This window comes from Lemur catta, chromosome 6, assembly GCF_020740605.2.
Source record: "Lemur catta isolate mLemCat1 chromosome 6, mLemCat1.pri, whole genome shotgun sequence".
NCBI lineage: Eukaryota > Metazoa > Chordata > Mammalia > Primates > Lemuridae > Lemur > Lemur catta.
Genome location: NC_059133.1, coordinates 79,000,222 through 79,024,301, shown reverse-complemented (window position 1 = coordinate 79,024,301; position 24,080 = coordinate 79,000,222). Strand labels below are relative to the sequence as shown.

Genomic DNA, 24,080 nt, shown 5'->3' with positions numbered 1-24,080 from the left:
ATGAAGATTTGTATGTGATCAGTTTAGCATGGTTGATGATTTCCAACTGTTCTATACTTAAACAGGTCAAACCATAGTTTATACTCAATTTTATACATTTCTATAAAAGCCTTTAGATCATTTCATACAGAAATTTATGGATACGATATCATTGAGAGTTCGACATTATATAAGCATATAAGAAAAAGATAATATTAACATTATATTACTTCTTTCATCAAAATGGAGAAAATTATCTTATTCCTTTTCTATGCTCTAAAATTGGAATATTGCACCACTAGTTTGTACACTGTTGTTTACCTTATACCCAACTTTACATAGATATTACTGTACAATAAAAATTTAGTTTTTACTTAGCTACTATTTCATGAGTTAAGAATATAAAAGATCTATGAATAGCAGGATAACTTGTTGAAAGTAGAACAATTTTAATCAAATGGTGTAATTAGGTGACATGAATGGATCTGTTACCTAATGCAAATAAAAATTGTATGTACGGGTTTACCAAAAAAACACTGAAATCAATCACCTTACAAAATGGTTAAATGGCATATGTATTTCAAGTTTGTATTTTTAAGTGGTTTAATATTATCAGATTATTATTCAATTCTATGGTTAAGTGCACTTAGGAAACCCATAAACAGACTAGGAAAAAATACTCTTGTAAAGTTTTTTTTTTAGTTTTTTTTGTTGGTTTGTTTCAGAGAAAAGAACAGTTATTTGAAAATTCATGAGAAAATTCAAATTGGCAATCTTCTATCCTGTGAGATACATAATAAGTTAATGGACGTTATACTAAATTTATATTGATTTATAGAATCTTGATAGGAAGTAAAATAAGATAATCCATAATTGACTCAATTAATTTGGAGAAGTTTAATTTAGCATTTTATAAACTACAGGGGCAAAATTATTCTTAGATTGTTCAATCTGAAACACTTAGTTGAGCTGTTCAGCCATAATCCATATACTATGTTATTAAGTATAAAATGTCCATTTTCCTGAAGTACTAAGTTTGACAGTTGATATCTCAGACATTTCAATTTGACACTTTGTGTTTTATATTTATTGTGAAGGTACATCCTCTCAGTCTTTCAAACACACAGTTTGGCTTGTGATTATCTTTCAAAAAAATTTTCAGAGCAATTTTTGTAAAACCATGGATAAGTAAAAAATTCGTGTTATTTTTGAATGTGAGTTCCGTTGTGGAACCAATGCAGCCCAGACTGCTCAAAACTTTGGATGGATGTGGCTAATCATGGCACAATATGTCAATGGTTAGAGAAGTTCTGTTCTGGTGATTTTAATCTTGAAAATGAGCCACGTGGGCAACCTGAGACCAAGGTGGATAATGATGAGCTGAAAGCTGTAGTGGAAGCGAGTCCATTTCAAGCTACATGTGAATTAGCAGCAAGGTTTGATGTCACTATTCCAGCAATATTGGACCATGTGAAACAAACTGGCAAGGTAAAGGAGCTGGACAGATGGGTTCCACATGAATTAAAAGCAGCAGAAGAGAAATCGTCTCAAAGCTTGCGTTTCTTTGCTATCACGACATAAAGGTGAACTATTTCTAAACCGCATTGTTACGTGTGATGAAAAAGGGATTCTTTTTGACAATCACAAGCATTCGGCACAATGGTTGGATAAAGAAAGTGCTGAAACACAGTCCAACACAGAATATTCATCAAAAAAAGCTAATGGTGTTTGTTTGGTGGCCCAGTGCAGGTATTACCCACTACAGCTTCATGAAGCCTGGTCAATTGATTACAGTGGATGTCTACTGCAACCAGTTGGATGAAATGATGAGGATGCTTGTGATTAAGCAGCCGAATGACCGATCAGCAGAGACAGGCTATTCCTCTTGCAAGACAACGTTCGACCACTTGTGGCACAAACAATGCTGCTCAAACTATAGCAGCTGGACTTGGAAACTCTCTGTCATCCACTGTATTCATGAGACCTTGCACCAACTGACTACCACTTCTTCCAGGCTTTGGACTACTTCTTGCAAAGAAAAATATTCAATTTTCAACAAGCTGTGGAAAAGCCTTTTGCAATTTCATTGCCACTCGCTCTTCAGGCTTCTTCGCTGCTGGCATAAACTAGCTACTGTTAGGATGGCAGAACTGTGTCAAAAGTTTAGGCACATACTTTGATTAATTGTACTGCTTCTTGTTTGAGATGTAATCAACTACACTTTTGATTCGAAATCGGATATTTCATATTTAATGACTTCATATATTATGTTATGGTTGGCAGAAAACCAGAAGTGCTATGTCCTTTCACTATACTCAAGTATGGATGGGTAGTTCTCAAAATGCGGCCCAGGGACTAACACCATCAGCACTACCTGGGAACCTGCTAGAAAGGCAAATACTCTGTCATAGAAACTTTGGGGGTGGGGCCCAGAAATCTGTGTTTTAACAAGCATTACAGGTAATTCTGATGCACACTAAAGTTTAAAAGCCACTGCTTTATATAATATAAAAGGAGACTATTAAGTTTTATTAGACTTCAAAATCATTTAAAAAGCTTCTGCAATGTAAGGAGGTAACACTAAAAAGTACGTAATATGTCAGTCTCTAAAATATGATTGGGACATATCATATGCTAATAATAATAAATGGAAACATGCATATGCATAGTAAACTAAATGCTACTGAGATTCAGTGGCACAATGAAGACTGGAATCCAGATCTTCTCCCTGTCAACTGAGCCTAAATATCCTGACTGTGAGATAGGGGCTTTACTGACTATTTACTGTGCAGCTATAAATATTTCAGGCAGTGTTTCCAAATGTTGTACCTGTTCACTACCTTCTGTGTGACACTCCTGGCTTCTCTCATGACAACTCAAGAACTTCCTTTTGACAGCATCGCAACCCCTACAAAAGTTTTGGGGCTGCTTGGAGAAATTAAAGGTAGCTGTTTCACTTGACTATGCAGAAACAAAAAAAAAAAACAGAGGAAAAAATGTATTCCCAGAGTTTGGAACGGGGGAGATTTATGAGCACAGAGGAAATAGAGTGTGAATGTGTATGGGGGCAGGAGGGATGATGGTGTTGATGAAGATGATGCAGATGTGGGTGCTGATGGGGTGAAATGTCTTATGTCTTAGCTTTAAGCACTAAGAACTATTACATGCACATGCTAAAAGATGATTATTCAAAGCATTTATTAAAGCAAGAGACCCACTGGAACTCTTAATATTCTCCTCCATTCAAGGCAGCACAGATGTCTGAAAGCCAAAAAGTGCAAGGCCCCAAGGACATAATAGAGGTTGACAGTTCCAAAGTTGATATAAATGTCATTCAAAATTGCCCTTTCCTTCTCTTCTATTGTGTGCCCAGGCTAATTGTATATTAATAAGAACTCAAATGCTTGATCCTTATACTGGTAACTATATAAATAATTTTGACCCATTATATGATATTATTTCTCAATTTGGCTCTTTTAATAATTTACTACTGAGCTACTATACCAAATGCCTATTATTCATGAAGAATACATTACAGTAGTTTCCCATTTTCTATTAATTATTTTTCATTTGACTAGATGAAAATTTAAAAACCTTAACTATAAAATAGATGTAGAGTATTTATTTATGGCATGCATTCTTATAATTATGAATATGAACAATAAATGGTGAAGGTAAGACTTTTTCTCTTTGTTTTTTACTTATAATATCTATTCAGGAGAAATTTGAAAGCTTAGCATGATTAACCCCGATTATTACAAATAAAAATACATTTTAAAATTATAAATAATTTACAAATGAAAAAGTAATTTTCAAGATTAAGAAAGCACTGGAAAATAAGCCATTTCTATCAAATACACAATCAAGCAGTGAACAAAGCATTTTCCTTTTAATTACTTGCCCAATTTTAAACAAGGTTGCCAATTGCAACTTCTGAAAATAGCATATTTCAAAATTGTTTCATTTATACACAAAGTGATAGTTAAGAAGAATTTGTGTATCTGTTGAGTAGCTTGAAACTTGTATATGATAAATATAAACTAAGTATTTAAGCTTAAGTAAACATGTAAATTAAGGTAAACAAGTTTTAACTAGTAGAAGGCTATGATATAGATATATAGAGAGTTCATTATAAATATTCCAAATAGTTTATTTAATCTTTAGGACTATGAAGTAATTAACAATCTCATGGAGGAAAGTAAGGGTCAGAAAATTCTAATGAAATCCTGGTTTTTAGACTAAACTTACAAAATTCTTAATTTATATGACAAATTTAATCCTAAATTTCAAAGGCATTGATGGAATGTAATTCCTGAAATTCAGACCTAACCATATAATTCTATCACATAATAAGCCACATGAAGGTTAATACACACATTTGCTATCTTATATATTAGTTAAAAGGTTAAGGCACAAATTGACTTATTTTGGTAACTTTTTTTTTTTGCTTCTTTGTTCTCTACACTATACAGCATTGAAATTTCCTTTGGTAATATTAAAGAGTTGTGACTAGACTATTCTTTGAGGAAAATCTCAAGGGTTCATGTACAATATAATGGTATGAGAATATATTATTTTGTATATCTACATACAAGTTTTAGGAGCCTATTTATGATTATAACTTCTCCTAATCAACTACTGGGTAATCTTAGTTGTCTGGGATAGAATATAAAACATGTAAAATACAAATAAACATGTAGTTCAGGCATGTTCCATTAACTTATAGTTACTACGACTTGTTTGAAAGCAAACATCTCACTTAATATCAGCTTGTGGTCAAAGTAGTAGAAACAGTAGAGGTTTCAATTAATTAATCCCAGCCAATGACAATCTCCCACATAGATAAATAAATAAATTGGATAAAGAAAAGAATGTGACACAAATACGCAGCCTTAGACGCAATGAAGAAACACCAATTGTCATGATGGACTCCAAGGTTATTGTACATAAACTTAACACTGAAAAATAATTATATAAAGTTAAATATATATTTCATTTAGATGGTTTTCTTTTTCTTTTTCTTTTTTTTTGAGACATTCTTGCTTTGTCGACCCAGGTAGAGTGCAGTGGCATCATCATAGCTCACTGCAACTTCAAACTCCTGGGCTCAAGGGATCCTCCTGCCTCAGCCTCCCGAGTACCTGGAACTCACCACGGTGCCCAGCTAATTTTTCTATATTTTTAGTAGAGACAGGGTCTTGCTGCTCAGGCTGGTCTTGAATTCCTGAGCTCAAGCAATCTTCCCACCTCGGCCTCCCAGAGTGCTAGGATTATAGGCATGAGCCACTGCACTTGGCCTAGACGTTTTTCAAATAATAAGTTTATTCTAAAAAATCATATTACTCTAACATAATTGAATAATATTCATAATTTTGTAATGTGCAAATACAAATGACTTAGGGAAATCAAACACAATTTAACAAAGAACAAGCATTCTATGGATTCCTGGAGGGTTACTTCTCTCTCCCTACCCTTTAGCCTTTATAATACTTTGTCAAGGAATTTTAATAGAGAACAGAAACCTAGAGATACCAGTATCCTAAAGAAGCCTATTCATTTCTTCCTGTTTTTATCCTTGTCCTTCACAACATGGAAATATACCCACATGTGGGTTGTTGGACCAAATGATGCACTACTGGGGATGTGCAAATGATTATACCCTTCAGAATAAAAATCTCATCTTTATTTAGATCTTTATTCATTCTCATTATCTATTTGATGATCTGGTTCAAATATTCCACTTCCTTAAATATTTACCTAAATTAATTACTGAAAATCAAACATTTATTTGGCAGCTAACAAATTTATACTGCTCTAATGGCAATAGAAAAGAACACATACATTTATTTACTCATCCTTCCATTCATTCATTATTTATTGAATGGTATTTCGCCTATTTATTAATGGTTATTATATGCCCAGCATCAGAAAAATGCAAATTAACTGACGTCTAGGCACATGGCTTTGAGGTTCTGGTTTTCTGTGGTCAGTAGTAGAGAAGATTAAGGAAGTGCATTTACTTTTTATTTAAACCCTAGGTATAATAAATCTATGTAGAACAGTGCTTTTTTAAACTGAGTTCTTTGAGGACAGTTTGTCTATACATTTAATACGTTTCATTTATAAAAAACACTTGGATTCTTTAATAGCCATACAATGATTGAATAAAAAATATATATATAATTTCAGGCTTCTTCCTCTGCATGATTTGAAAACTGTGATCGTCCCCATATTTATCAGAAATACTCATGTGAATAAGTAGCAATAATAACATATGGGGAAGAGTAAAGGCATTCATGAAACATGTTGCAAAATTAGTCATGCTGCTGCTATTATCCTCTCTGATGAAATAATCGTATTAAATTAAACAGGGAAGTTATATGACAGACTGGATTTCATAATGAGGGCTACTGCTGCATTTCTCTTCCCTAGTTTATGCTCACATCCATCCTTTCTCTTTCTTTTTTACCCGTATTGTTCAATGTGGGAGCCCTCTTTCACTTTTCCTCCCCAAATACGGCATTTCTTTTCTACACTTCTGTAGAGGTTTACTAGTGGAAAGAAAACAAACAGAAATATCACGAGGATCTCCAAAAAGATTGCTGAGCTTTCCTTCATGAAGAACTTAGAAGAGAAGAGATTTACATTTATGCGTGAGTCAATCAAAGTAATATAAAGATAACTGTAACAATGTTAAAATTATTTTCTTTGCCCTTGAAGAATTAAAAATCCTACTCATGTGGCTGTCCCAACTCCAAACTTGATTAGTAGGTTCCTAAAAATCCAGGCTATCATCTCACATAGCACATAGTCTCTGGAAGCCCCTTTACAGGAACAGATGCTTACTTTTGGACTTACAAATTGCGAAATGCCTTGTTAACCAGGCAGAAAGAGCTCCAGGAATTCTTTGATAGGTATGCTTTTGCTGTGTTAATGCTACCATTAGACTTGATTGCCATTTAAATGCAAGCTTAAGTTATTTAGCTGAGGGTAATATGTTCCTGCTTCTCATTTGGCTTCCTCATTTTGTCATCTTACACTTTTGCTTAATGTATACCTGCTTCTTTTAAAAGTGGATACTGACAGTGTGGTTGGGGGACATTTGCTTCAATGTGGTGATTATACATTTCTTTACGTTTCAATTGTTCGTCCTTAATTAATTTAAAGGTAATCAAATAGTATCCATCATTTAATTTGTTGTTTAAAATCCCCTCTGTTCCTTCTCCCTTCATACTTTAATAGAGTATTTTTGTTTTCTGACTTTGTTGAATTAATGCCTAATACTGCAAATTATACAGACACATATACATATATATATATTTCAAAACAAATATAAAGACTGTGCTTCTGAAATCTCAATTATATTTCACATTTGTTTTTTAATTAGAAAATTGCTTTGAAATGCTTAATCCAAATAATGCCATTCTTTCTATACACAAAGTCCTGTGATAGCTAGCCTCCCAGATGGCCCTTAATAATTCTTGCCTCCTCATGTTTATGTTCCTGTGTAGTCCCCTCCCACAATGAAGAGTTGATCTAGATAACCAATAAGATATTGCAGGAATGACAGAGTTTGACTCCTGATGCAAGGTCATAAAAGACACTGCAGCTTCTATCTTCCTCTTTTTTTTTTCTTTTTGAGAAACAGTCTTGCTCTGTCACCGTGGCTAGATTGCCATGGTGTCAGCCTAGCTCACAGCAACCTCAAACCCCTGGGCTCAAGGGATCCTCCTGCCTCAGCCTCCTGAGTAGCTGGGACTGCAGGTGCATGCCATAACGTCTGGCTAAGATTTCCTATTTTTAGTAGAGACGGGGTCTTGCTCTTGCTCAGGCTGGTCTTGAACTCCTGAGCTCAAGCAATCCTCCCACCTTGGCCTCCCCAAGTGGTAGGATTACAGGCATGAGCCACCGTACCTGGCCTACTGTCTTCCTCTTTCATGGGTCACTTGCTCTGGGACAGGGTTTCTCAACCTTGACACTATGAATATTTGGGGTTGAATAATTCCTTGTTTTACGTGGCTATCCTGTGTATTGCAGGATGTTTACCTCTGGCCTCTACCCACCAGAACTAGATATTTGTGGCACCTTTACTCAAGTAGTACAACCAAAAATATCTCCAGACATTGTCAAATGTTTCCTGGGGGACAAAGTGCCCCTGGTTGAGAACCGATGCTCTTGGGGAAGCCAGCTATGTCAGGAGGACATTCAAACAGTCCCAGGGAGAGATCCACATGGCAAGAAATTGAGAACTCCTGTCAACAACCAGCATTAACCTGTTAGGCACATGAGTGAGCCATCTTGGGAGTGGGTATTCCGGCACCAGATAAGCTTTCAAATGACTGCAACCTCTGAGAAACCATTAGCCAGATCTACCCAGGTCAACTGTTCTAGATTCCTGCCCATAGAAACTGTGTAAAATAAGTATTTGTTGCCAAAGCCACTGAATTTTGGGGTATTTTGTTAGGCAGTGATGACTAATTCATTCCCTACAGAAGAATTATAGGCAATATATGTTAAGTCCTTACATAATTCCAAAGTATTTTTTACCAAGACCTCATTTTGACTCCTGTAAAAATACTTGTTTCTCATTCTTCAACCATCATACACGAATGGAATTTATTAATCTCTCTCAGTTTTGTTTGTAATACGTTGTAAAGCCAAATGCCTTTCCTTTTTACATTTTCCTTCTCTTGTAATATTTCTTCTCCCCTTCCTTTAACATCTCTAATTCAGCTTTTGAATTTTTAATTTTAGATTAACTATCTAATGTTTATGATTCATTTCCAAAATGTTCTAAAAACATGTTATAAATACAGTTTTCATATATTTACGGAGAAAAATGTCATAGGAGAAGATCTTTAGCTCACAATACCAGATGAAAACTCATTCATAGAATTTCATAGAATAAAATTTTCTACCTATACTTGAAAAGAGGAAGAACAGGAGGAATCCAAGTGTCAACAATAACATTTGATGAGAACAGTTATAACATGAGTCAGTTTGAAACGTATGGTGTTTCAGACTCAACTTTGTTTAACCTCTGGTCCCCAGACAACTTCACATTCCTAATAATAATGGTTATTTTGTCCTATGGCATTCATTACAGTGGGATGATTGCCATTATCTTTTAAAATGATTAACAGTTCTTCTACCAAGAGGCTAAAAGGAAGCATAGAGCAGTAAGAATTGATGTTAACAATCACACCAGTACCTCTTATTAACCTCTAAATGTAAATCTCCAAAAGCTTTTAAAAAATGCTTTAGAGAAATTAAAGAGTTGGTGACTCCATGTACAAGAAAATGTAATGTGTTCTTGGCACCACCTGATCAGTCCTTAAATTTATAATTTGCAAAGCATTTGTCACTGTTCCTTTCCTGTTAGCTCCACTTGAAGATACGTGTAACAAAAATTAATCCAGAACTACAAAATTGTCACATGATGGAATGGAGTCACAAAAAAATAAAACGGGAGCTCACAGAGCAATATAGCTTTACAAAATAAACTCTAAGAAATAAAAATCATGCTGATCAAATTACACTACCATCTCTATGTTGAAGATGGCACCTGTACTTGTATATAAATATACAAAATGAGCACACCGACATCTCTACCTGAATCTACAAAAGGAATTAATATCAAAATGACAGCAGAACAATAAACCATCATCAAAGCAAATTAGAGGTAAATGTTTGGTCCATTGCAGTCATAGAAAAGAGAGGCAAAAAAGATAGCACATAGAGGCATAGATAGCATCTTATTCAGGGAAGAAAACATTAATGAAACTTTGATGATCTTAAAACTAAACAAAATGAAACACTTTGGGAGACTTGCAGAGGGCTCTAAAATTCCTTTTCAAAAACTGTCTATGGTACTCTTAGACATTTATTATTTTATTACTATTATTATGTTTTAGGTCCTAGGAAAAATTTGCTCTGGTTATAAGCTGATAGACCATCTTTAGACAGCAGCCCAGGAGGATGGGAGAGAGGGAATAGAAGACATAATCATAAATAATCCATTTAATAGTTAACTACACCTGGTTAAATCAAAGACCTCATTTCCAATGCTCACATACATGCATGCGTGCACAGGTCCTACGGGGCACAAATACCCAGTAGTCTGGTGAGCCCACTATAACTGTACCACAGTTATGACAGTTAACGGGTATACTGGTGTGTATTTGGGAGACTTGAGTGAGGGCCAAATTCTCTAAGGCACAGAGCGTTGGGGAAGGATGGATGTGAGTGTATGTATAATGGATGTGAAGGTGAATGAGATACAAAGCAAGAAAACGCTAGGGAAGCCCAAAGTAGTACCCTAGTGTGACTATAACATTCATATTACTATATTTCATTTTATTGTGTTAGCTATTTTCCTGAATTGTTGATGGCAAAATAGTCAGATTTCAAATAGTTTAAAAGAACTTTACTTTTTAAAGGGATCACCACTGATGATCTGATTACTCAGTCTTTATAGAAAAAACTTTCTTGAGAGTAGGTTAATTTTTTTGATCACCCACATATGCCTTGAATAGAAAAACAATACTAAAATACTAAATATTAACTATTAAATGTTAAATGGAGAGTTGAGATTAATCAATACCTAACTTGATAAATTCCAAGTTTTTTCTACTTTTTATTAAAGTATTTTAAAAATTATTTACATTTACTTATAATGCACATGTACACTGAGCAAACGTCACTTTGACTCGTGAATAACAAAATAGGAGCATATGCACTACCAAAATGTATCCCTCCAACATTTAAATCCCTTTTAATGAATTCTTCTCGCCACTTGAATTTCGTAGTTCTACCCAGGCTTCAGAACTTTGCTCTCTTTTCTTCTTGCTTTTCCCTTAGAGTTGAAGGTTTGACATCTCTGGGACTCACTGCTTTCTACTCAGAGATGTCGGCTAACAAAGCCATTGTCAGGAACTCCTTAGTGACAGGCTTTCTATTAATTTAACTTGAAACTTTACTAGGTCAGTACATCCAGACTACAACTCTTTTCACTCCATTCATCACAGTCAGAGAAAAAAGGGAAGTCATTGAAGACAAAAGGTAGAAAGTCCAAAGATAAGTAAAAATAAAATTTAAATGCAAAACTCACTTCTCCCACTTGCTTTAACCTAGACTGCCTGCCACTCTTCATGTTAAGAGCAGTACAGAATTAGTGATTTCCCTTTCTGAATACAGAATTAGAAGAGTTGTATCATCTACCCTGGTTTCTTTTCCTCTCCCATGTGCTAGGTTCATTCTTTAATTTGCTCCACAAGCATCTTTTAGCACTACTCCCAACAGGGTGATAGGTCATGGGAGAGAAGAAATTTGTACTCCAGTTGGTGAAGCAATATATAGATACTAAATGGCTGAACATTTCAAGGCAATGTAAGTTGCTAGGAAATTTCAAGAAATATAATTGTGATTCACCTAAAAGGGTATCAATTAGGAAGTCATTTAAAAAAAGAAAAACTCTTGCATTTCATTTAGTTTGGATTATTTAGACTGAATACTTTGTCACTAAAGTGATTGATTCACTTGTCTAGGACCTGGATTTGAAGTTTGGATATTAGATGATTAGTTTTCAGAAATTTTCATAAAGTTATAATTTCCTGTGGATCCTCAGACCACTATTCTGTGGATCCTCAGATTACTGTTTTTTGAAGAGTCTAAAAACACAAAAAGATATCAAGGGCATGAGTTGTTGGAACATTAAGTCATACAAAATTTGCTATTTGTGATTAGATGATTTTTACGAGACCAAAGACAACTTTCCCTTCCCCACTATATTCATCAAAAGCAATTTTTTTTCCAATTGTGATTGACTTCAAGTGTTTTTTTTCTTCCTTTCCTAGTCTCTCATAATTAACCTATTAGAGAGTAAATAAAAGAAAAGGCATGGTATTCAGCTAACTGAATATAGGAATTATAAAATTTTTACCTGGGAACCTTTCACTATTCCAAAATAAGTGCTGTTTTTGTAATACAATTTTGTCACAGAGAGAACTAGTTTTCAAGGGAGAAATAAATGCTTAAAGCCCAATATACTATATATTACATAAATATTTTAGGAGGTAAGTTAAATATTACGAAATTTATGAAAGTGTGTTTAATGAGTTTCATTTTAGGTTGATTCATAACCTAAATACTTATAAATTTTTAAAATAATTTGAATAATGACCTAGCTGTTCACTCTCAGGCTGATTTTCTAATGCTATTTACTCCTTGACATCTAAATTTTACTTTACAAGTTACAAAGCACCTTCATATATTTTGGCTTATTTTATTCTCCCAGCAAGAATATGAGATGTCATCAACCACACTTCACAGATAAAGAAACAGAGTTTAGAGATACTCAAAGATTTGCTAACTGTCGTATCTTTAGTAAGCCTGGGACTTGAACCCAAGTCACAAGCTTTAAGCTTAGGCAATTTTTCAGAGTTGCTTCTCTATCATTTAAATGCTAACAGGGAAAGGGATCATTAAGCAATAATTTCCTTGAAAAACTGAAAACTGAAATCATGAAATTTCTTTTTAATTCTGTGGAAAATTTTATATAGAGAATGTTAGTGCTCAATTTGGATAATCCTGGTCAGGAGTCTTGCAAAATTTTTATGACACCAAATCATGAAATATTTTTCCAAAGCAGCTTCAAGAAAATTCCCAAGGTATTCATATACCTTAAGTTTTTATCAAAAGAATAAATATTTCAAGTAAACACCATAAACATCCTTAATGCTATTATTTGTACAGACCTATTTGGTTTCAACATAAAACATATGTCAATTTATATATATCCAAATCCTTTCCTGTCACTTGGAGAGAAGCTAATATTGCAAGAAATGAAAAAGAGGATGAAAAAGACCGTTAGCCCACCTACTGGCTCGACCAAAGGCTATGAATCCATCCCAGGTTTATTTCAAATGAGTTGTGTCAAAGGTTACCCACAGGCCATTTTATAGTGATTTATAGCTGATGTCTGCAAATCTCCTTTATTTTAATGATAACCTCAATAGAGTCATTAAGGCATTCTTTGTCTTCATGGCAGTGACCAGGAGGGAACTGATGTCTTTAAAGAATTCCAAGGGGTGATGACTATTTATACAGAATGTCAGTTAAGGCCAGTTTTTATGTTGTGCCTTGGAGACAAAATATTTTTTCTCAACATATTAAAGATGCTTACTTTGATTATATATTCTGCCTATCAGTGTTTTAATATTAAATTCAAGGTATAGGTCAAAGAAAATTCAAATAAAGATGAAAAGGCTTAGAATTGAGCATCAGGTAAGAGTTTGATTTTAATTATAATGATGTTGAATTTGTATTAAATCTCTCACAGCATAATGATTCTTAAGTGACTGTATTGAGTTAAGCATGTCATGAAGCATGAGGAATTGCAAGATTGATTTATCAGATATTCATTTAAGAAACAGTCAATTAAAATAATTAATGTGTAGTGAAACTCAGCTGTAATGCTTCATGTTTAATTTTTCCCAGTCCATAACATTAAAAAAATAATACGTTTCACAGTCTGGATTACATAAAAGATTTTATACAGCAGCTGTAATGACATCATTACAGAAGAGTTCTGATCATGCCTTTTAGGCTGAACTAAGGAGAATGAGTGTATTTGCCTCAGATTTGATTTAATCTTTAATGTTTCTTTGGTCCATTAGGCTACCAAATAAAATGAATCTGCATTCTTGATTTTTGTAGCATGGAATGGAACACACACACACACACACACACACACACACACATATACTCACATATGTACAAATATATAGTCATGCACCACATAGCAACGTCAACATTTTGCTCAATGGTGGACTGCGTATATGACAGTGGTCCTATAAGATTATAATATGTTTTTAGAATATCTTTTCTATTTTAGATGTTTAGATACACAAATATTTACCATTGTGTTACAACTGCCTACAGTATTCAGTACCTTAACATGCTGTATAGGTTTGTAGCCTAGGAGTAATAGGCTATACCATATAGCCCAGGTGTGTAGCACACTATACAATCTAGGTATGTGTAAGTACACTTTATGATGTTTTCACAATGATGAAAATTGCCTAAGGAAGCATTTATCAAAATGCATCCCCATTGTTAAGTGATGCAGAACTGTACATGTATGTAATATATACATATATATGTAAAATGCAAACAAATATGTCTGTATGGGTGGGATATTCTTTCGCCATATTTGACCTAGATTATATGGCATGAAAGAGAAGCAGAGAAAGATAATCTTACAAATGAGAGGAAAACAGACTACATTTTCCCTTCTAAAACTTTACTTGCGCTAGCAATTAAATAATATAACAAAACTAGCCAATATTCATGTAAGACTGTGCCTTTCATTTCAGCATCCACTTGATTCTTCAGCATATGTAATGGAGGTCACTCAAAGACAGATTCATAGTAAATGAATTCATGAAACTAATGTACAAGACAGAAGATCAATTAATTCATTCATACCTGACCAAAATATCACCAAGTTTTTTAGGGTACACTTTTCCTAATTTCAAGATACCTCAAAAAGTCAATTTCACAATCAGAATCAGGGCAAAAAGAAGTAAATGGTAATTACTTCATTCAGACCACAGTAAGGGCTGCTAAATAATGCATGCTTCACTACAGATAATATTTCTCTGAGACAGGGAACTGGTAGGCCCTACTCAATAAGAAGTCATAAGATCTGAACCAAGGTGGAGAAACCAGCCAAAACCAGCTAGAACCAAGATGGCACCAAGATAACAACCTTAGGGTTACCTTCACTGCTCATTATACCCTACTTATAATGTATTAGAATACAAAAAGAAACTCCCACCAGAGCCATGACAGTTTACAAATGCCATGACAATTCCCAGAAGTTACCTTACATGGTTTTAAAAGGGGGAAGAACCCTTGCTTGGTTCCAGGAACTCCCCACCTTGTTCCTAGAAATATTATGAATAATCCTCTCTCTGCTTAACATAGTAAAACCCCAGAAACTCACAAAGTGTTAGTCTCTGTTGCTCTGAGAGACACAGTGCCCTGTCTATGGGGTAGCCTCCTTTTCTTTTCTTACTTCAGTAAACTTGCTTTTGCCTTACTCTGTTGGCTTGCTTTGAATTCTTTCCTGCATAAAGCCAAAAGCCCACGTGGCCTTCAGGCTGGACCCAGTTTGGGGGTCCACTTTCCTGTATCATCCCCAATGATCAAAAGGCTCATATTTCCTAAATCCAGTGTATTTCATCTAGACTGACAGGATAAACAATGACAAATCTTACTTTTAAGTTGCATAATCTTTCTGTGGACATAGTCTTTCTACATGGTATAATAATATTGTTTCCATTTTCTTAAGTACAGTTATATTCTACTCATGCTACACTGAGGTTACCCTCTAATTATCCAAGCCAATGACCTTTGATTATTTATCTATTCTTCTAGAAGAGGTACAACAATGATTACATGCCAGACATTGTGCAGGGTGTAAGGATGATTAAGGTATAATTGCTGCCCTCAAGGGACTTAGAATCACACGAGCAAGGATACGACAAGTGCAACACAGTGTTATAAGGGTGTTTTTAATACTATTCAAAGAGTAAGTATCTATGCAGTGGGGTGAGATATCAAAGAATAGCCAATTCCATATAGAAGTGATGTTTTAGATGGATCTTCTTAGGTAGGTACTAGATAAGAGAGAAGAATGAAATGGGGCAAAAGCAATCCAGAGAGATACAGTGGCAAAAACATAGGCAAAAGGTAGGTGAAATAACATGACACATGAGAATGTGATTTTGTTTGGTGTATAAATTTCTGGGTCTGGGATAAAGGCAGAGGTAATTAATGAGGTTAGTGAGGTAGGCCAGGCTAGATCACAGAACGCTATTTATGGTAAGGAGGTTAGACTTCATCTTTTAGACACTTTCATCTTTACATTTTCATTCTTCTTAAATTCACTTCCAAAGTTCTAAAGACCTAATACAGTCAACCTAATTTCTTTCCACAAAATTCACATGAAATCCAGCACTCTACTCTTTCATACCTATGTGTCTTTGCACAGGCTGTTCCATTTTCCTTCAAAAACCTTCTAAATGTCCCATCTTCAGGAAGCCTTTTCCTATCTCCCTATTTCTCCACAGGTCATGTTACAAACTGTCTTCCTTACCTCCATATTATTCTTTGAGTAGCACTTAGCGCATGGTATTTTACCTGCTGGTTTACTTGTCTGTCTTCCCCATTACACTGTATAGTGTGTTAATTATTGTTCTTTTTTTTTCTATCACAGGGCCCAGCATTATTTTAGTAGCTCAAAAGGTTTACTGAAGAAACCTCAATAATTTTTTTTACAGCTTCTGAAAGTATCTCTAGAAACCTCATCTATGTATAACAGTCATTATGTGATTTTTAAAAAATTATATAAACAACATATTGCTTTGTTTCAAGCAAAATGTACAATCTTACAACAGATCAACAATATGCCTCATTCCAAAGGAAGACACTCTCATCCCTCCTTACCCAGGAGAAGATATCTCATTTAGCATATTTTATTAACTATATGTTCTAAGTGGATCTTGTTTTATAAATCAGGGCTCAAGTATATTTTAAAATATATATTTTAATGTTTTTTTGTCATATTAAATTCTCAATGTCGTATTTTACATGTCCAAATTCTAGAAAATAATATGGTTACATGAAAGGCCCAAAAGTTCACTTTACAATAGCTAGAAAACATACTACTGAGTTAAAAAAAAGTCCTTATAGAGACACATTCTCTTAGATCATGTTGTACAAATAAATGTACCTTTGCAAAGATGGACATAGTGAAAACTATATCAAAAGCAGTAATAACTAAAGGTTCAATTCATATTATTGAGTTGTTATAACACATTTAATCTAGTGTAAATTTATTAAGAGCATATTAAGGGCCAGCCATTTAAAATTGAATGGATAAAGGACATGTTTTTAATGTGATCCACATTATGGAACTGATCTCTCTTTCACTTATTTTGTTATAAGTCCATAAATTATAGTCCCAGATAGAAGAGTTCAGACTTCTAGCTCAGTATAACTCAATGAATGCTAGTAGAAAAAGACAAGTAAAAACAAAACAAATAAAAATTACCTAAAGATTCCCTTAAAATTGGATCAGAACTATCATTTTTTAGATAAGGGACAGCACTATTTGAATGAAAACTGGCACTAAAAATTCCATCATTTGACCCAAAATTTTTGTCTTGCCCTGTATTCATGTAGGGTTGACCTGAATATTGAGCTCCCACTGACTTAAAATGAAACTTTGATCCTCAAAAGAGTTGCATAGAGAAGTATAGAAAACACAAATCTGTACCTATTTAAGGACATTCCTATTGCTGTCATAATGCTTTTTAAAACATACTTCATAACAGTATTTTTTTTTCTTATGTTATTTTAAGTGCTACTGGAAATACCGTAAGAGAGGAATTTTTGCAGTATTTTGTCCTTTCTATTTCTGCTTTCATTTTGTTTTTCTCCTATTTATGAAATATCTACACTGCCAAAAGTCATCAAAATCGCACAACAAATCATAACAGCTCAAATTATGTAATAAACTGGAAAAAATAAGATTCCTTGGTTCTTGAAAGCTTAATTTAAATGAAAGTCTCCTACAGAATCCCAATATTGATAACTGGGACAAGTAAACCAACAATTAAAATACTATGGGGTAAATGCTACTCAAAGAATAATATGGAGGTAAGAAGGTAAGTTTGTAAAATAACCTGTGGAGGAATAGGGGGATAAGGAAAAGGCTTCATGAAGATGTGACATTTAGAAGGTTTTTGAAGGAAAATGGAACAGTCTGTGACAAAGACTCATAGATATGAAAGAGTGCTGGATGTTGTACAAATAAATGTACCTGTGCAGTTATTCTGTATTTCAAATGGTATTCTCTGTTTCCTATATTCTTAAACTTCACGATTCATGAGATAAGGAATATGTGCCTACAAATTCCTCTGAACAGATTAAGTAGACCCTAAACAATAATTCATAGTTAATGTGAATTACACCATTCATTTGCATCTGTTGAATACATTCTTTTCCTCTACATTTAATACTAATCAAGTCATACTATTTCTGGTCTTTGTTTTAAAAAACCATAATTAAGAATGAGTGTGTTCTTCAGCTGATTATTAGCAGTAATGAGAAACTAAATGAACGATGATGGGGAACCTCATCATCCTATAACTTTTTGGACAGGCTCCAGATTAAAATAGTTTTTATTTCCCCTTAAATTAACTTTGTGCAATTAATGTTGCAACTACATTGTTTGTACATAAGTGAATGTGAAAAAGGTATAATTAAAAGAATCTCACTTTATGGAATATGTACAATAATATAGAGGTATTAGATCTTTGCATATAAACTCAATATCAGTAATATAAATTGAGTACTAAATACATTATGAAAGTACACATTTAAGTAAATCACATAATAATTTTTTTAACAGGAAAGTAATCACCTTATCTGTAAGAGTTCCCCCACCCCCAACCCTGAGACAGGGTCTCACTGTTGTCAGGCGAGGGTGTGGTGGCATCATCATAGCTCACTGCAGCCTGGAACTCCTGGGCTCTAGAGATCCTCCTGCCTCAGTCTTCTGAGTAGCTGGGACTACAGGCGTGTGCCATCATGCCCAGCTAATAATTTTTCCATTTTTTGTAGAGATGGGATCTCCTTCTTGCTCAGGCTGGTTTAGACTATTGGTCTCAAACAAATCCTCCCAACCTTGGCCTCCCAGAGTGCTAGGATTACAGGCGTGAGCCACCATGCCTAGCCTACTTGTAAGAGTTTTACAGAAAATTTACAGAAGTTTTTGGATTTCTTTTTTTTTTTTTTAAGTGGTGGCATTGCATGCATGTACGAGAGAAGGTGTGACTAAAAGGCTTATACTAACTGGAGGAAGGGAGAGAAAAAAGGAGAGAGGGAGGGAGGGAGAAAGATAGGGAGAGAAAGATAATGAAAGAAAGTTGTTCTCAGCTGGGGTGGTGACACACACCTATAACCCCAGCACTTTGGGAGGTCAAGGGAGGATTGCCTGAGGTCAGGAGTTCAAGATCAGCCTGAGCAAGAGTCAGACACCATCTCTACAAAAAATAGAAAAATTAGCCTGGTGTGGTGGCATGGACCTGTAGTCCCAGATATTTGGGAAGATGAGGCAGGAGGATCGCTTGAGCCCTGGAGTTTGAGCTTGCAGTGAGCTATGATGATGTCACTGCTCTACCCTGGGCAACAGAGCAAAACCATGTCTCAAAAAAAAAAAAAAAAAGAAAGAAAAGAAAAAAGTTTTTCTCTCAAAAATAATTTAAGAGATTGCAAGATTATCCCCATGATGAACATAATGCTATTCATAATTTTGAAACTCTCCTGTTCAGCTGTTTAGATTGTAGCACATTTTTCACTGATTTTTTTTTTCAAAGATAGCTAAAAGTCTGTGGAACCTGAAAGATCATTTGAAATCATACTGGGGTATAAAGTTCAGGGTAAAAATACTTTAATATATCAAAACCAAAAATCAGAAATTAGGGTATTTTTTCTTATGAGACTTGCTAACTTGCTCAAAAGACATTAAGTAAAATAAAAGTTCCAAAACTCTGATGACACTAGTATACAACAATTATAGTTTTTTAAAGAGACTATTTTTTATTTGATACTCATGTGATAGCGGTTAGTACCAAAATATCACTCAAAAAACTCAACCTTGTAATTTGTTTCACGGAAGTGGTGACAGGTAGTATCAATTGCATGTATTTTCTTATGCTACTAGTGCAGAGCCCCCGATAAAGTAAGTTAATCTGAAAACAAAACAAAAAAACAACAATTCACCGGCCCCCCCAAACCATGAAATATTCTGGGTTAAATTCACACTCTTGGCCTTTACTTGCTGCCCTTAAGCTGTCTCTTGATTGTCTCTTCCTGTCTGTGTCTATCTCCAAATCCTTCACCACATAAACTATGCTACATAACCACAGATGTCTGTCTACTCTCTACACTGTTCGCCATTATTCTCAGGTCCTATAATTCTGACTGACACATCATAGGCAATTAATAGATATTTGTTGAATTAAATTGTCTTGTCTCTCCAATAGCAATGTCCAGGACGTGGCATTAGGGTTCAAATTCCAGAGGGTTTCTAAGGAAGTATTGCAGACATACTTAAAATATTAATTAGTGGGCCCAGGAGATGAAAGAAAAAAATTTTTCTTTGCTGCAAAGACATAATACTGTAAGAAAGAAAGACAATGAGTACATAATTACAACAGTTTGATAAGTGATGTGACAGATGGAAAACATATAATTTCTCTTTAAAAGTGAATGTGTTTAGAATATAATTCAAAGTCCGTAACATGAAAAGTCCTATATGATCTGGTCTTTCTCATTTCCCAACCTCATTCCTTATCACTCCCTCATGCTTACTGCATTTCAGCTACCCTCGCCTTTTCTCTAAACTTTGAATGCACCAGCCTCATCTGCACATTGGGGTCATTGGGAATGCTGTTCCTCCTCTTTGGAATATCCTTTCCTCAGACCTTTATAGGTTTCTTCTTTTTCATGATTCTGATCTCAGAGAAGGCTTCCCTTAAAGCCCTACCTCAAGAAGATCCCTCCCTTATCTCCAGCACTCTATTTTTCAACAGGTCTTATTTTCCTCCTAGCACTTATCATATATGAAATTATCTATTTGTTTAATTGCTCGTAGCTTGCCTCTTCCCATTAAACTGCAAAATCTTAGGAAAACAAACAGTTTTGTTTACAGCTGTAGTTCTGCCTTGAACTAAACTTGGTATATGATAGAAATAAATTAGTACTTACTGAATCAGTGAATGGTAGATATAAGCATACGGTGCTATAGAACACTAAAAAGGGACAGTTCTTTTAAGAATGAGAAAAGAAACAGCTAAGAGATACAAACCAACTCTATATGATATTGTTTGAACTCCTGATTAAGCTGCACATGAAGCCAGAATAACTTTTTTTTTTAATATGACTGAATATACTTCCTTTTTTATTACTTACAACTGCAAGGGTATTAACAAATATAATTGTCATTCAGTGGAACCACAAGAAAAAAAGCCTGAAAAGCTGATTTTAGTTTTATTTAAATAAAAGCATTGGGATATTAAGAATTATTCTGAATAAAATACTACTCTCAAAGTGGTGGGCCCCGTGACATAGTGGGAGTCCAGGCAGAAGCAAAGTGATCTCATGGCAGGGCTGTTGTGTCTTAGACTGGATATCTTCTGGGCCTTCTTCTGACTTAAGCTCCGTAATTCTATAAATAAATGTATTGTACATTTTGTTAAATAAATGAAACTTTTGAGTACTTTGGGTTTTAAACTTGTCTGTCTTCAATTTGTAATGCTACAAATCTCCATCTTTTGACTCTTACATCTCCCTCTTTTTAGTTACTATATTTTCTTTCACCTCTCCATTTTGTAATATTGAAAAATATTAAAAGAATTTTTTGTTCTTTCTAAAGAAAAATCTAGGTAAGATCTAATGAATGAATATATATATATATACACATGCATACACATACATACACCTATTTTTCATCAACCTAAATAAGACATTAGTATTTGTTGTCATTTATAAACAAATTTTTACTTTGGGGCATCTATTAAAATTCTTTCTATTTTAGGAATAAGAACCAATGTGCAAGCAGCATATATTTAATTAAGAAAGAGAGAGAATCAGCTCTGAGGTTTAGAATACTCCCCCTTGGTTTCATTTTCAGGTCTCAATTCAAACAGCTACAGCACACAGGAGGTGGAGGGTGAGGTCTGATGAGACGTGGACACGCAGGGAACGTGCATTCCCCACCTACCAGCCCAGGCTGTGGCCACTGAGGGTAGCCCCACCCCCTCCATGGCAAGGCTTCAGCGTGGCTATTACTGCCTCTCACCCAAGCACTCTGCCTGGAGCCTGAGGATCACCCTGCCCCCACTCACCACAGCTGGTGTCTACTCTCACCACTGAGGGGGCTGAGCACCAGTCTGCCCAGCCTGTCTTCACCACCCCTTTGCCCCGAGACAGAATGCCTACCCCAAGGTCCTGGGGATTGCCCAACCCAACCCACCACTTGAGTGTCTGAGCACTCCTCTTGCTGGCCTGAGGTTGGGCCTTAACTCCACGCTGCTACCACCTTGGTTGGCACCTACCTGTAAGTGCCACCTGTGGGCCTGGAGACTGACCTGCCTCCGCTCATTGAAGTCACAGCCAACACCAATGTACAACACTTGGGACCCAGAGAATCATTACACCTTTGTGACTAACGTGTCCATGCCACGGTGGCTGCCCAGCAACCTGAGAATCTGCCCACCTGCCTGGTCCACTGCTACCACTATCAACATCCAAGAAAGCCACCTCCAGGCCCAAGTATCAATCTACCGGTAACCACCAACAGAGATGCCAGTGGACACTTCCCTGGGACACAGAGATAGAAAATTTTAGTCCATTTCTGCCACCACTTGGGTCTGAAGCCTGGTTTACATGGCATCTCAGTCCCCAGGACAGCTATACCACAAATAACGTCACTGTAAACCATGAACACATCACAGATACCACTGTTTACAGCCAAAGAATCATCCAGAGACTACACTACTGCATACACCCAGAATCAAAGCCAAAGTACCCTGTACAACCAACAACACCACAGATACATCTTCAGGAAAAAGCCCTCCCCTATGCAAGTAAATTCCAAAATGCAGAAAAATGACTTTTACATCAGATGTGCAGATATCAATGTAAGTACACTGGAAACATGAAAATCAAGGAAATATGACATCTGCAAAGGAACATAATAATTCTCCAGCAATAGATCTTAATCAAAAAGAAAGTTATGACATCCCAGATAAGGAATTCAAAATATTGATTTTAATGAAGCTCACTGAGATACACAAGAATTCTGAAATCAATACCAAACAAAAAAAAAATCAGGAAAACAATTCCAAATATAAATGAGAAATTTACCAAAGAGCTAGATATTTTTAAAAAAGAACCAAATAGAAATTCTGGAACAGAAGAATTCAGTGAAGGAAATATATTTGAAAGCTTCAACAATAGACTAGATCAGGAGGAAGAAAGAATCTCAGAACTTGAAGACAGGTCTTCTGAAATAATCAGTGAGACAAAAATAAAGAAAAAGGATGAGCAAAGCCTTTGTGACATTTGGAAAAACATAAAGCAACCAAATTTCTGAATTATTAGTATCCCCAAGGGCAAAGAAACAAAGGATTAGAAAACCTATTTAATGGAATATATTATACCAAGGATCAAGGTTGGTTTCACATATGCAAAATAAATGGGATACATCACATCAATAGAAAAAGGACAAAACCCATATACTCATCTCAACAGATGCAGAAAAAACATTTGATAAAATTCAACACCCCTTCCTGATAAAAAGTCTCAATAAACTAGGCATGGAAAGAATATACCTCAAAATAATAAAGGCCATGTACACCAAACAAAGCCACAGCTAACATCACATTGAATGGGGAAAAGCTGAAAACCTTTCCTTTAAGAACTGGAACATGACAAGGATGCCCACTTTCATCACTCCTGTTTGACATTATACTGGAGGTCCTAACCAGAGCAGTCTGGCAAGAAAAAGAAATAAAAGGTGTCCAAACTAGAAAAGAGGAAATTGACTTGTGCATCTTTGCTGACGATATGGTTTTATAGCTAGAAAAACCTAAAGATTCCACAAAATCCCTTAGATTTGATAAATGAATTCAGCAAAATATCAGGATACAAAATCAACATACAGAAATCAGTAATAATTCTACAGACCAATAATGATCTCACCAAGAACCAAATCGAGAAGGCATTCCCATTTATGATAGCTACAAAAATAAATAAATAAAATAACTAGAAATAAATTTAACCAAGGTGAAAGATTTCTAAAAGCTAAACTGTTAAACATTGATGAAATAAATTGAGGATGACACAAATGGAAAAACATCCCATGCTCATGGATTAGAAGAATTAATATCATTAAAATGACCATATTGCCAAAGCAATTACAGATTCAGTGCAATCACCAAGAAAATACCAACATTATTCTTCAC

The 24,080-nt window shown here is 35.0% G+C and overlaps 1 protein-coding gene across 1 annotated transcript in view; it reads right to left on the bottom strand.

Annotated features, from left to right (window-relative positions):
- SOX5 (SRY-box transcription factor 5) overlaps positions 1 to 24,080 on the bottom strand; it is a 427,434-nt gene that overhangs the window by 41,770 nt on the left and 361,584 nt on the right. The gene's annotated exons all lie outside the window — the stretch shown is intronic.